We start from the raw sequence: 16,420 nt of genomic DNA, 5'->3' as shown, positions 1-16,420 counted from the left end.
GTTTGTTTTTGTTCGAGATTGTAATCCCTTTACCTTCTTATTTATTTGTGTTTATCTTCTTATTAGTTTGCTCGGAAATATGTACTTCATTTAGATTTGCCACAATTTCGGTTTTCACTATTTTGGCGATTTCATCCAAATTCAAGGCAGTTTCAATTCTCTCTCTCTCTTGATATTATGTTTATTCTGTGCTTATATTTGTTTGTACATTGAGGGCAATGTATTTCTTAAGTATCGAGAGGATTTTATATATTTATGCGATATAACCCCTGAATTATTGTTTGTATTTAAGTAATTTTCTCGAACCTAACATTGATGTAATTTCTTTTAATTTGGAGTTTTTATTGATTCGATTTTGGAATAATTTGTGGATTTTTGTACATTGTGTGATTTATACTTTAAGACACGAGAGAGTCAAGGATGATAAGTTGTTTTTTAGTTATAAATATTCTAGTTTGTCTCCCTGAATTGAATTATTATCTTGAAATTTTGAAATTGCAAGTTTGACATCAAAAGCATAATTTTTTGTAAGCTTTTGAGCCTATAGAGCATACATTTTATTTTGTGCTCATTTTATTTTTAGTTGTGAGTGTGTCAACTTGATTTGTTATTTTAGAACTTGTTTGGATTATGCATGTTGGGACCACATTATTGATTTGATATACTGAGATGACATAGGCACTCAGGATTTAACCCATTTAACCTGTAAAAAGCTTATGTGAAAAAAAAAATAAAAAAAATAAAGAACACACAGATTTTTACGTGGAAACCCTTTCGGGAAAAAAACCACGGGCAGAGGAAAAGAAAATTCACTATGTCGAATTCAAATATTTACAAGAGGAATAGACTATGTCTATTTATAGGCTTGTAAAGCCATATTCTGGTAAGACTGAAACACCTTATTCTAATTAATATCAAATAGATGGAATTTAATAAGGTTTAAAAAACCTTATTCTAAAATAAAATAAAAGAAGTGTAATTCTATATGGATTCTTCTTTTATTTTATTTTACCACTGTATTTTATTTAAATAAGGATTCGGGTCACTTAATTCTAACAATCTCCACCTTGACACGAATTCTCAATGAACAAGTTCTTCATCGCGAACTCTCAACGAACAAGTTCTCCACCTATTCCATAAAACCCCTTAAGGGTTTAACTTCAACAATGAACAGCAACCAAGTCTAAGCAATGCTCAAACTTGGTTATAGGAAGTGACTTAGTCATCATATCTGTAGGATTTTCATGAGTACTAATTTTGCTTACAACAATATCACCACGAGCAATAATATCACGAACAAAATGATACCGAACATCAATGTGTTTTGTTCTCTCATGAAACATTTGATCTTTTGCAAGAAAGATGACACTCTGACTGTCACAAAATACTGTGTTGATTTGAAGGTCTTCATTAAGTTCACTAAAGAGTCCCTTCAACCAAATAGCTTCTTTACAAGCCTCAGTAATCGCCATGTACTCAGCTTCAGTGGTAGACAAAGCGACTGTAGTTTGCAAAGTGGCTTTCCAACTGATTGCACAACCTCCAATTGTAAATACATGAGAGATCTTCTTCTATCAAGGCCTCCAGCAAAATCAACATTAACATACCCAATGACTCCATCTCTAGTTCTTCCAAACTGAAAGCAAACATCAGTAGTACCTCGTAAGTATCTTAAAATCCACTGAACTGCTTTCCAATGTTCTTTACCGGGATTCGCCATATAATTGCTAACTGCACTAACTGCATATGATAAATCTGGATGTGAAACAAACCATAGCATACATGAGAGATCCTACTGCACTAGAGTATGGAACATGTGACATGTACTCAATCTCATCATTTGATTGTGGAGACAAATTCGATGAAAGTCTAAAATGGGCTGCTAAATAAGTACTAACAGGCTTAGCACTCAGCATATTGAACCTGCAAAGAACTTTCTCAATGTACCCCTTCTGACTTAGGTACAATTTACTTGTTTTTCTATCTCTGAGAATCTCCATACCAAGTATCTTCTTTGCTGGTCCCAAATCTTTCATTTCAAATTCTTCACTTAGTTAGGCTTTGACCTTTCTTATCTTTCATTTATCTTTTGCTGCTATCAACATGTCATCAACATAAAGAAGTAGGTACACAAAAGAACCATCACTGTTTTTCTTAAAGTAAACACAACTGTCAAAACTACTTTTTTGAAATCATGAGAAGTCATAAAGGAATCAAACCTCTTGTACCACTGCCTTGGTGATTGTTTCAAACTGTAAAGGGACTTTTTCAGCAAGCAAACATAGTCCTCTTTTTCTGATACTGTAAAACCCTCTGGTTGTTCCATGTAAATATCCTCCTCAAGTTCTCCATGCAAAAATGCAATTTTTACATCTAACTGCTCAAGCTCCAAATCATACATGGCTACAATACCAAGCAAAGCTCGAATCAAACTATGCTTCACAACTGGGGAGAACACATCTATGAAGTCCACTCCTGGAATTTAACTGTAACCCCTTGCAACAAGCCTTGCTTTATATATGGGTTCTTCAACTCCTGAAGTCCCTTCTTTCTTTTTAAACACCCATTTACAACGAACAGCCTTCTTACCTTTAGGAAGTTTCACAAGATCCCATGTTTTGTTTTTGTAGAGTGATTCCATCTCCTCTTGCATAGCAAACATCCATTTTTCTGAGTCTTCACAGCTAATCGCCTCGGAATAATTAGATGGCTTTTGATTCGTATCTATATCCTCAGCCACATTTAAAGCATAAGTAACTAGATTAGCCTCAGCATACTTCTTTGGAGGTTTAATTTCTTTTCTAGTTCTGTTTTTGGCGATAGAGTATTGTAGTGAAGAAGCAACTCTACTCTCAAATTTTGTACTAGCTTGAGGAGTGGACTCTGTATTAATTTGATGCTCCACCTGCTTTTGATTTTCTTTATTGGAAGAGTCTTTAAGAGATAAGTTAGGTAGCATAGCAGTTTCATCAAAAACAACATCTCTGCTAATCACAACTTTTCTATTTTCAGGACACCATAACTTAAACCCTTTTACACCAGCTTTATAACTAAGAAAAACGCATTTAATGGATCTCGGTTCTAATTTTCCGTTATCAACATGAGCATATGCAAGACACCCAAAGATCTTTAAATCAGAATAATTAGCAAGATTACTAGACTATACCTCTTGTGGAGTCTTTTTCTCAATGGCAACGGATGGAGATTGGTTGATCAAAAAACATGCAGTAGAGGCTACTTCTACCCAAAACGACTTTGGTAAGTTGGTATTTGACAACATACATCAAACCTTCTCCATGATCGTTCTGTTCATTCATTCTACAACACCATTTTTTTGTGGAGTATGGCGAACTGCCAAGTGTCTCACAATCCCTTCTGACTTGCGCAATCTATTAAACTCATCAAAATAGAACTCTAAGCCATTGTCTGTGCGGAGGTATATTATTTTTTTTCCCGTCTATTTTTCAATCATAATTTTCCAAGACTTAAATGCAGAAAACACATCACTTTTTTGCTTCAAGAAGAATGCCCAAAATTTTCTGGAAAAATCATCAATAAAGTTTAGCATATAATTAGCTCCACCTCTCGAAGGTACTTTGGATGGCTCCCACAGATCAAAATGAATATACTCCAACGTTCCCTTCGTGTTATGGATTCCTCTGGTGAATCGAACTCTCTTTTTCTTCCCAAAAACACAATGCTCACAGAAATTCAGTTTGCAAATTTCTTGCCCATCAAGAAGTCCTCTTTTGGTTAATTCTGTCATGTCATTCTCACTCATATGCCCTAGGCGCATATGCCAAATTTTAGTAATATCATCATCTGACAAGGAGGAGGAAGCGACAGCTACATCACCAGTAACTGTAGAACCCTACAAAACATATAACTTGGCAGTCTTTCTCTGCCCTTTCATCGCAACAAGGGAACCTTTGGAAATTTTTAAAACCCCACTTTTAGCTGTGTATCTGTACCCTTTTGAATCAAGAGTATTCAACGAAATTAAATTTTTCTTCAATTTTAGAACATGTCGTACCTCACTAAGTGTTCTGGCAACTCTATTAAACATCTTAACTTTAATTTTCCAACACCTGCGATTTTACACGAAGCATTATTTCCCATTAAAACAACACCTTTAGATGCTGTTTCGTAAGTTGTAAACAAATCCTGATTGGGACTCATGTGGAAGGTGCAGCTTAAATCAAGTATCCACTCCTCGCTCACTTTAGAATTGTTGACGGAAGTGACTAGAAGTTCACCATCGCTGTAGTCTTATACAACATCAGCTTCACCGGAGTTTTTTGGTTTTTTTCCCTTTTGATTCGTAGCCTCCCTTTTAATCTTGTTCTGTAGCTTATAGCACTCAGATTTAATGTGCCCTTTCTTCTTGTAGAAGTTAAAAGTTTTACCTCTGTTTGAAGACTTTAATCTACCTTTAGACTTACCGCCAGGATTTCGTTCCTGTGTCCTTCCACGATTATCATCAGCATTCCGATCTTATCTCCCACGAACAATGAAACCCTCTCTTTGAGAGTCAGGTTTAACCACAAGATGCTTCATCTTATCATACGAGGTCAAAAAATCATAAATCTCATCAACTGTGAGAGACTCGCGGCTATATAAAATCGTGTCTCTAAAGGTTGAATAAGACTGGGGCAACGAACAAAGTAGAATCAACCCTAGATCTTCCTTATCATACTAAACCTCCATGGCCTCCAAGTTTGAAAGAATTTCTTTAAACACTGTCAAATGTTCGCGTATAGACGCACCTTCCTCCAAACGATGAGCATAAAGATGCTGCTTTAATGCAACTTGCTTGTTAGAGTTTTCGACATACATATTTGTTCTAGCCTCTTCTATAATGCAGCAGCGATTTTCTCTTTCATCACATCCTGCAAAATTTTGTTAGACAAATGTAGATGTAATTGTGTTAATGTCTTTCGATCCTTACGCTTATTCTCTTCATCTGTTAATGTTGAAAGCATCTTATCTATCCCTAGTTGGGCATCTTCCAGATCCATCTGCGAAAGAACTGCTTGTACCTTAATCTGCCACAATTTCAAATCTAGTGTTGCAATCTAACAACAGAATTTCATATTTTAAAGATGCCATTACCTTGATCGAGATGAACAATCCGGAAGCTCTGATACCATTTTTTAAAAAATAAAATAAAATAAAAATAAAGAACACACAGATTTTTACGTGGAAACCCTTTCGGGAAAAAAACCATGGGCAGAGGAAAAGAAAATTAACTATTTCAAATTCAAATCTTTACAAGAGGAATAGACTATGTCTATTTATAAGCTTGTAAAGCCATATTCTAGTAAGACTGAAACACCTTATTCTAATCAATATCAAATAGATAAAATTTTAATAAGGTTTAAAAAACCTAATTCTAAAATAAAATAAAAGAAGTGTAATTCTATGTGGATTCTTCTTTTATTTTATTCTACCGCTGTAGTTTATTTAAATAAGGATTCGGGTCACTTAATTCTAATAGCTTACCTATTGAATTAACCCCTAGTAAACCCCTTTGATCCTAATACATTTTTTTTCTAACCCATTAATGTTAACCCATAACCCATATGTATGTTATAAAATTATCCTTATTATTGACTCCCTTTTTGTCGAGATTTGATTCGGTTAGTTGCCTAACTATGTTTCATTTTTTTTAAAATTGCTTAATTTTATTTCTTTGTTCCAAAAAAAAAAAGAAGAAGAAATAAAAAAAACATAATTTTTTTTTGTTGAGCTTGAATCATTAGTTTCATATTCTGTTGAAAAGCTTATTTCCATTTGTGATTATTCTTGTTGATATAAGTTCTTTTAATTTAACAATTGATTATTTTTCTAGTTTGGTAACTTATCAATTTGATCTTGAATAAAACTGACTTTTCTGGCCTTTTCCATACCCTTAACCTAAGCCCTATTACAACCTTAAAGACCTCTTGATTGGTGTGTCATCTCATTTTATAGTGGTGGAGATTTGATTTTTAAGCAAGTCTATGGTAATGACATTTCTTGTTCGACTATTGAGTGCATATTACTTGAGCCTTAAACACTTTGTGTGATTTGAGGGAATCTTTAGTGAAGATGTCAATTCTTGTTGATTTTGAATTTAAGGTAATTATTTAGATAAGGGGAGACACCTATGTTTTTGTGCTTTAAAAAGTTTTAGCTTGGACTGCTTGCATCTTTAGTGTCCTTTTGGTTGAATTTCTAATGCATGATTAATTGCGAATTATCTTGAAACATTATTGATGAAAATGAAAAATTGAGAAAGTTAACTTGAATGTGGGTTGAGGATTTTTCTTAAGGATAAGCAAATGCTTAAATGCAGGGATATTTGATAAATGCCAATAGTAATATGTTTTAGTCTCATTCTTAATGCGTTTTTGGATGATTATTCAAAGTAAAATGGTGAATTTTATGCTCCTAATCCTTTGAATTCATGTTTCTGTACTTAGTAGAGCATTTGGGAGCAAAAGAAGTGAAAAAAAGGTGAAAATTAGAAAGTCAGATCAAGTTTCACGAGCCACATGAGCTGGGCACACGGTTGTGTAAGCCACACGGGTTGTCACACGGCCATGTGCCAGACCGTGTGGAAATCGCGATCTGCACTCCAAACACACGGAAAAAACACAATTTTGAGGTTTTTCAGGCATTCTAAGACCTATATATACCAAATATAAGAATAGGGGAGTAAGCCGTCAGAGAATGCTTAAGAAAACAACTCAAAAAACACCATCAAAACCGATTCTGAAGCATATTTCCATCAAGATTGAAGATCTCTTCTTGATTCCTTTGAAGTTTATTATGGGTTTCCTTGTTTCTTGTGGTTATACTGTCTTTTGGATGATTTTAATTGCTATCATGAACTAATTTTCCAAATACCTAGGGAGATGAACCCTAAAATGGATTTTGTTATTTGATTTCTATTTTTGTGCAATAAATACTTGGATCTTGTTCTCAATTATGTGTGCTTAATTCTTGATTTAATATTTCTAGACTATTAATCAATATTTGAAGTGCTTAAATCAGAGGAGGAACAGACCCTATTTAAGAGTACATCTAGCGTAATTGAGTGGAGTTGCATGCAATCCTAGAAATATGTCAAATCTAATAGGGGGATCCATAGATCGAGTTAATGTGATAATAGGGGTTTTAATTAGAAAGAAATTTCAATTAATCAAACTAGAGTCAGTTGATCTTAGTCTTGAAGAGAGATATTACCATAATTTAGGGGTTTCTACGGATCAAGATACTAAGTGAAAATTTGTTTAATCATATTGATAATGGCAGATTAAATCTAGGTGGATTCTTTCTTGGGTACTGTTTCAGTTCTTGATTGTTAATCGTTTGTTTTCCTGATTTGTTCTTTGTCGTGTTCTTTAGTTAATTAATTGTTAATAGTAGTTTAAACAATCTCTCCAATTTATGGGTTAAATAATAGAAAGATAGTAATTACTAGTAATTTTAGTCCTCGTGGGAACGATATCTTTGCTTACTATAGCTATACTATTAATTGATAGCTGCACTTGCCTTTGTCGAATTTTTAGTCAGTTTCGTGGACATCAAGTATTCCAAGGATTGTACCCAAAGGAGAACGAATTAAATCAAAATTCTACTTCTACAATAATAAGTCTAAATATTAATAATTAAAAGTTATATTACAATAAATAATAATGTAGCACCCCAAACCCGGCCCAGAAGTTATGGCCGGATCTGGCATGCCACATCAAAAACGTTAAAAAAAAATTCATTCTAAGTCCAGAAAATTGTACTTGATGTTCAAAAGATTAATTCATTAAAGGTTAAAGTGAATGCAAGCTGTGCACCAGATAGGAAACCGGAAAAGAGGTGGTGAGTCCATCGGATCGCTTAAATACCAAGCTCCTTCGGATCCAATCCTGACATGCATACCGCCATTGCCACACTTTAACATCATGGATATTTCTAGAAACCGATTTGATTAAGTCATTTTAGGAAAAGTGATTAATTTTGGAAAATACTTTCATTATGGAAACTTTGCTTGTTGTCGTGTTATTTTGAAATCAACTGTTGTTTTTGAAAATGCGCCTAATGCTATCCAATTTCAACAGTTAAAATAAGTATTACCTATCTTAGTAATACATATAAAAAAAACCATAAAAAATAAATAAGCGGCCTTATTACATTTAAAAACCCAAAACTTCAAACGTAAATAAAAGGATGTCCAGTTCACCAGAAGAAAATCAAACTTTCAGAACAGGTGGCCACTCCGAATTCCCTCACAGCTCCAAGCCCACTATGGTTGGGGATTACCTGCGTGGATGAAAATAAAAGGGATGAGTTTGGGGAAACTCAGTGTGTAAAATAACCCAACCATAGTCTAAATCAGCTCAACCCACAGAAATAGAATAAGTTGGCCTTAGCCCAGAACAGAATTCAGAATAAAGCCCATAGGCCCATAACAGAACAGAACAGATATTACATGTTTATGCAGAAACCCAACCATATCCAACCGTATACACCCCCGTACCAACCTTACACCGTGTGGGGAGACAACTCGACCCACCCAACCGCTACACACCACGTAATTTGTAGCATGGCTGCGAAGCAGATAATGTGACAGAGTCACCAGATCTGAGATAATCGTGGCGAGCCACCGAATCAGATATATGTGGCGAGCCACGGATCGAATATTTGTGGCGAGCCACCGGATCGAGATATTTGTGGCATAGCCACCGAACGCTTCCTCCATAATATAACCCATGTCCCCATGCAACAGATATATAATCATGGCATACATCATACGTAATCGGATCGTCATGCTTTTGGTCAAAATTAACCCTAGGGGTATAACGGTAATTTTGCACCTAGGGGTATATGATAATTTTTCATACATAGGGGTATTATAGTAATTTAGCTACTTTTAGGGTTTTCATGCATATCCTAACTATTTACGTACTATCGAACACTTACACAAGCATACATACGAATTGGGCCCATTGGCCCATGAACACGATCTTTGGCCCATTAAGCCCAAATTATCAAAATGTCTGAAATCGCGCGTCTGCAGTTTATTACTTTAGATTACCAAATATACAAACCCAACTATCTTACGAGCATTCGACTTTTCGCAAATTCCCAAAATCTGACTTTTTGGCATTTCGACTTTTCGGCTTTTGCCAATCTAGTCTATGAGAGGGTGTCGATTACACACATTTGCGACGATATGCTAACGAGATCCACACGAACCGCCTACAATTGGATTACTAACACGTTAATCTAACTATTCAAATACAAACTACGTATTAACCCCTTACAATATTCGGCCAACCACACCTACAGATCATAGTAAGCTTATAAGAAATCAATAAGCAACTCATTAACAATTTTTTGTCAATGTTTACCACATAATCATAATTTCACTGCAAGCTGTCTTCCTGAGCAACAGTCACTAAATTATTTATAACTGGAGCTACGAAGCTCCAAATCAAGTGCCGTTAATTTTCCCTGAAAATAGACTCATATATCTTATATCCATAAAATTTTCAGAATTTTTGGTTTGGTCAATCAATACCAGATTTTTCTCAAAGTTTCGCATGTTTCACTGTTTGACTAATCTGACCACTCTTCATTACGAATCAAATTTCTCATTGTACAGAATTCAAAATATGTTCTTGTTTATTTCATTAGAAACTAGACTCAATAAGCTTTAATTACATAATTTATTCAGCTTCTAATTCATCTCCCACAATTTATGGTGATTTTCCAAAGTCACGTTACTGCTGCTGTCCCAAGCAGATTTATTACCAAATCACTCTTTCACACATACCTTGCATGCATGTTATTTAAACATGTATAACACCAATCAATCATCACATATCTATGATTTTACTTGAGTATAATCTCCATTTCATCATTTTAAAGCACAACATGTTAGCCAATTTTTCCCTTTAGCATCTAAGGCACATGCATGCTCATTTGTTTGGCTCAACTTCACCTATCTTCCATTTTTCATCAAAAGAACATGAAACAACAACCATTTCCTTCATTTTAATTCATGACTAAATGTTCACAACACAACTAAAAATCAAAATATACTTCAAGAGTTAAGGTAGAATCAAGAAGAACTCATGAACCTCAAAATAGAAGCAAGGTACCAAGAACTTACCTTCAATTTTCCTCCTCCTAATGACCGAATACTCAAGAGCTTTCTCCTCTCCTTTCTCTTCTCTAACTTTCAGCTATGATGAACAAAGATGGACAAAACTTTGTTCTTTTCACCCCTTTTTCTTTTAATAAAACTTCATATTTCATTCATTTAATTCTTTAATACAAAAGACATGAAATTCTTATCATGAAACATTTACCTAACCCATTATCATGAAACATTTACCTAACCCATTATCATGGAGCATTTACCTAACCTATTATCATGGAACATTTACCTAACCTATTATCAATTTGTATCAATTTGTACCATAAATTATGGATATCAAGTGCACATTTTGTCTACAACAACATGATGGCTAGCCACTTCATGTAAAATGGGAGGTTTGTCATGCAAATCCTCCTATTTTGCACTCCTATTTATTTGGCCACTTCAATTTAGCCTATAGCATTTTCAAACATTTTCACATAGGTTCTATTTTATAATTTCACCCCCTTTTACTTATGGAACAAAAATTAACTAAAATTGTCGGGTTCTATCTTAAGTTTGGGCTTTCTAGAGGCCCACTAACATAATTAAACCTATGCCAACATTCACAGAATTCTCGAAAATTGGGGTGTTACAACTCTACCCTCCTTAAAGAAATTTCGTCCTCGAAATTTACCTAATCTAAACAGATGAGGGTATTGCTGTTGCATCGTCTCTTCTGGCTCCCAAACTCCGAAGTTTCCCCTTCCTTAACTTGTTGAAAACGAGCTACCAAAGACTCATCGTTCAACTGTTTTTCCTTAATCTGATCCACCAGGTTGGCCTCACTTACAACTCAATAGCAGACTTCCATCATCATCTGAGACTCAGACGAGCAAACATTGCTCTCGGATCGAGATACAACTCTCGACTTAGAGCATCGGCTACCACATTAGCCTTGCTTGGGTGATATTCGATCGAGCAGTCATAATCCTTAAGCAACTCAATCCATCTCCTTTGCCTAAGGTTCAGCTCCTTACGAGTCAAGAAATACTTAAGACTCTTATGGTCGGTGTATATAATACACCTTTCTCCGTACAAGTAATGTCTCCAAATCTTAAGTGCAAATATCACTGCGCCAACTCTAAATCATGAGTCAAATAGTTTCCCTCATGAGGCTTAAGCTATCGTGATGCATATGCAACCACCTTACCCTCTTGCATTAACACGCAGCCCAAACCCACGTGTGATGCGTCCATCGTACCTGATAAAATCATTCCCGGACTCATTGAATTAACACAAGTGCTTGATCGAACTTTCTTCAACTTCTCAAAAGCTTCCTGCTGTTTCTTAATCCATACAAACGGTACTCCTTTCCTTATGTGTTTTGTCAGAGGTGCTGCCATCACAGAAAAACCTTCCACAAACCTTCTGTAGTATCCTGCCAGTCCTAGAAAACTCCGTATTTCTGACACTGACCTAGGCGACTTCCACTCCAAAATCGCTTCAATTTTTCGAGGGTCCACCTTAATCCCTTCGGCAGAGACCACATGTCCTAAGAAGGTTACCTCCCTCAACCAAAGTTCAGACTTGCTGAACTTCACAAAGAGTTCCTTCTCCTTTAACACTTGTAGCACTATACGGAGATGCTCATCATGTTTCGCTTCAGTTTCAGAATATACCAGGATATCGTCAATAAAAACGACTACGAACTGATCTAAAAATGGTTGCAACACACGATTCATTAGATCCATAAATGTTGCAAGAGCGTTCGTCAGTCCAAATGGCATAACCAGAAACTCGTAATGACCATACCGAGTCCTGAATGCTGTCTTATGGATATCCACTTCCTTTACCCTTAACTGATGGTATCCAAATCGAAGGTCAATCTTGGAAAATACCGAAGCTCCTCTAAGTTGGTCAAATAAATCATCAATCCTTGGCAGTGGATACTTATTTTTAATCGTCAGTTTGTTCAACTGGTGATAATCAATGCACATCTGCATTGTACCATCCTTCTTCTTCACGAATAGCACCGGTGTTCCCCATGGAGACACGCTTGGCCTAATGAAGCCCCTATCCAACAACTCTTGAATTTGAGCATTTAACTCTACTAACTCCTTCGGTGCCATCCTATACGGTGCGATAGACACAGGCGCCATTCAAGGCAACAAGTCTATTCCAAACTCAACTTCTCGATTCGGAGGTAATCCTGGAAGCTCCTCCGGAAAAACATCTTGGAACTCCTTTACAGTCTTAACCTTATCCACTGTCAGTCCCTCCTCTTCCGACTGACTTACAAATACCAATTAGGCCTCACAACCTTTCCGAATCCACTTTTCGGCACATTGGACAAATAATCCCTTCTCTCACCTATCACCATAACATCCTCATCCTTTGTAGTTCTTAACACCATTCGTTTAAAAGCACAATCCAGAGTTGTCTTATGCTTAACAAGCCAATCCATTCCCAGAATGAGGTCAAACTCTCCGAACGGTAACTCCATCAGATCTCCAGGAAAAACCTTGCCTTGAGTTTCTAAGGGTACATTCCTATACTGTTTGTCTACCCTAACGAAAGTGACCCAAGGGACTTAGTACAGATACCCCACTCACAATCTCCTCGAGTAGTCCAAGTCGTCCATAATCCGTTCGTGGCCTCCAACCAATATTCCGCCACATTCGGGCTATACCGACACGCCTTAAAGATCTCCGTTCCGTTAGTCCCAAGTCATTGAAATAGATCCACAATTTCGTTACCCGAACTTGCTCCGGCAACCCTTTCCAGAACACGAAGCATTGCCTATGACAGGGCATCATCCTCAACACCGCGGTCATGAGACTCTACCTCTGTTGTCGGTGGTACTGGTGCATCCACCGCCGGCATATGTCTCAAAGACGAAGATCTCGCTCGAGCACTTCCTCGGCTCCGTCCACGGCTTCTTGTACTCATATCGTATTATCTTGATTACGAATTTTTATACATCAATTAATATTTCAGTGTTTATTACAGATGTTTTATGAATCGACGATGAGTTCGAGTTTGTTTTCACGAATCGAAGTCTAGCTACGATTTCAATCTCTTATCGATTTTCCTATGGTTTCGATATCATCCTATCTAGAGTGTCCTAGTAGGGTTTCAGTACAGACAGATAATTCAGGAAAATATTCAGAAAAATTCAGAACACTTACAGACTTGAGCCGGATATTCGGAATGCCACCTTCTAAAGATCTAAATTTTGAAAATCGAGTTTTTCGCATTCTTTATAAAATTTTCGCTTTCGAAAATCTTTGTTTTTGTAAACCCATTCCACAGCCGAGTTGTTGCAATCTAGGCTCTGAGACCACTAAATGTAGCACCCCAAACCCGGCCCAGAAGTTATGGCCGGATCCGGCATGCCACATCAAAAACGTTAAAAAAAAATTCAATTCTAAGTCTAGAAAATCGTACTTGATGTTCAAAAGATTAATTCATTAAAGGTTAAAGTGAATGGAAGCTGTGCACCAGGTAGGAAACCGGAAAAGAGGTGGTGAGTCCATCGGACTGCTTAAGTACCAAGCTCCCTTCGGATCCAATCCTAGACATGCATACCGCCATTGCCACACTTTAACGTCATGGATATTTCTAGGAAACCGATTTGATTAAGTCATTTTTAGGAAAAGTGATTAATTTTGGAAAATACTTTCATTGCGGAAGCTTTGCTTGTTGTCGTGTTATTTTGAAATCAACTGTTGTTTTTGAAAACGCGCCTAAAGCTATCCAATTTCAACAGATTAAAATAAGTATTACCTATCTTAGTAATACATATAAAAAACCATCAAAAATAAATAAGCGGCCTTATTACATTTAAAACCCAAAACTTCAAACGTAAATAAAAGGATGTCCAGTTCACGGAAGAAAATCAAACTTTCGAGCGGTGGCCACTCGAATTCCCTCACGACTCCAAGCCCACTATGGTTGGGGATTACTGCGTGGATGAAAATAAAAGGGATGAGTTTGGGGAAACTCAGTGTGTAAAATAACCTAACCATAGTCTAAATCAGCTCAACCCACAGAAGCAGAATAAGTTGGCCTTAGCCCAAAACAGAATTCAGAATAAAGCCCATAGGCCCATAACAGAACAGACCAGATATTACATGTTTATGCAGAAACCCAACCATATCCAACCGTATACACCCCCGTACCAACCTTACACCGTGTGGGGAGACAACTCAACCCACCCAACCGCTACACACCACAGAATTTGTAGCATGGCTGCCAGAACAGATAATGTGACAGAGTCACCAGATCTGAATAATCGTGGCGAGCCACTAGAACGAATATATGTGGCGAGCCACCAGATCGAATATTTGTGGCGAGCCACCGGATCGAATATTTGTGGCGAGCCACCGAACGCTTCCTCCATAATATAACCCATGTCCCCATGCAACAGATATATAATCATGGCATACATCATACAGAATCAGATCGTCATGCTTTTCAGTCAAAATTAACCCTAGGGGTATAACGGTAATTTTGCACCTAGGGGATAACAGTAATTTTTCATTCATAGGGGTATTATAGTAATTTAGCTACTTTTAGGGTTTTCATGCATATCCTAACTATTTACGTACTATCAAAACACTTACCGCGCATACATACCGAATTGGGCCCGTTGGCCCATGAACCTGATCTTTGGCCCATTAAGCCCAAATTATCAAAATGTACGAAATCGCGCGTACTGTAGTTTATTACTTTAGATTACCAAATATACAAACCTAACTATCTTACGAGTATTCGCACACTCGCAAATTCCCAAAATACTGACTTTTTGGCATTTCGGCTTTTCGGCTTTTGCCAATCTAGTCTATGAGAGGGTGTCAGTTACACACCTGTTTGCGACGATATGCTGACGAGATCCACACACGAACCGCCTACAATTGGATTACTAACACGTTAATCTAACTATTCAAATACAAACTACGTATTAACCCCTTACAATATTCGGCCAACCACACCTACAGATCATAGTAAGCTTAAAAGAAATCAATAAGCAACTCATTAACAAATTTTTGTCAATGTTTACCACATAATCATAATTTCACTGCAAGTTGTCTTCCTGAGCAACAGTCACTAAATTATTTATAACTGGAGCTACGAAACTCCAAATCAAGTGCCGTTAATTTTCCCTGAAAATAGACTCATATATCTTATATCCATAAAATTTTCAGAATTTTTGGTTTGGTCAATCAATACCAGATTTTTCTCAAAGTTTCGCATGTTTCACTGTTTGACTAATCTGACCACTCTTCATTACGAATCAAATTTCTCATTGTACAGAATTCAAAATATGTTCTTGTTTATTTCATTAGAAACTAGACTCAATAAGCTTTAATTACATAATTTATTCAGCTTCTAATTCATCTCCCACAATTTATGGTGATTTTCCAAAGTCACGTTACTGCTGCTGTCCCAAGCAGATTTATTACCAAATCACTCTTTCACACATACCTTGCATGCGTGTTATTTAAACATGTATAACACCAATCAATCATCACATATCTATGATTTTACTTGAGTATAATCTCCATTTCATCATTTTAAAGCACAACATGTTAGCCAATTTTTCCTTTAGCATCTAAGGCACATGCATGCTCATTTGTTTGGCTCAACTTCACCTATCTTCCATTTTTCATCAAAAAACATGAAACAACAACCATTTCCTTCATTTTAATTCATGACTAAATGCTCACAACACAACTAAAAATCAAAATATACTTCAAGAGTTAAGGTAGAATCAAGAAGAACTCATGAACCTCAAAATAGAAGCAAGGTACCAAGAACTTACCTTCAATTTTCCTCCTCCTAATGACCGAATACTCAAGAGCTTTCTCCTCTCCTTTCTCTTCTCTAACTTTCAGCTATGATGAACAAAGATGGACAAAACTTTGTTCTTTTCACCCCTTTTTCTTTTAATAAAACTTCATATTTCATCCATTTAATTCTTTAATACAAAAGACATGAAATTCTTATCATGAAACATTTACCTAACCCATTATCATGAAACATTTACCTAACCCATTATCATGGAGCATTTACCTAACCTATTATCATGGAACATTTACCTAACCTATTATCAATTTGTATCAATTTGTACCATAAATTATGGATATCAAGTGCACATTTTGTCTACAACAACATGATGGCTAGCCACTTCATGTAAAATGGGAGGTTTGTCATGCAAATCCTCATATTTTGCACTCCTATTTATTTGGCCACTTCAATTTAGCCTATAGCATTTTTAAACATTTTCACATA

General features: G+C 36.3%; 1 long non-coding RNA gene across 1 annotated transcript; it reads right to left on the bottom strand.

The window, feature by feature from the left end:
• Positions 1 to 8,152: 8,152 nt before the first annotated feature.
• On the bottom strand, positions 8,153 to 16,144 carry LOC128284079 (uncharacterized). The gene is made up of 3 exons (XR_008274394.1): positions 15,951 to 16,144; positions 14,995 to 15,036; positions 8,153 to 8,301 (listed from the first exon to the last, which is right to left on the bottom strand). It is a non-coding gene; the product is annotated as an uncharacterized LOC128284079 (long non-coding RNA).
• Positions 16,145 to 16,420: the final 276 nt, after the last annotated feature.

This window comes from Gossypium arboreum, chromosome 11 (assembly GCF_025698485.1).
Source record: "Gossypium arboreum isolate Shixiya-1 chromosome 11, ASM2569848v2, whole genome shotgun sequence".
Lineage (NCBI taxonomy): Eukaryota > Viridiplantae > Streptophyta > Magnoliopsida > Malvales > Malvaceae > Gossypium > Gossypium arboreum.
The sequence above is the reverse complement of the archived record's forward strand: the minus strand, read 5'-3'. Positions and strand labels throughout refer to the sequence as shown.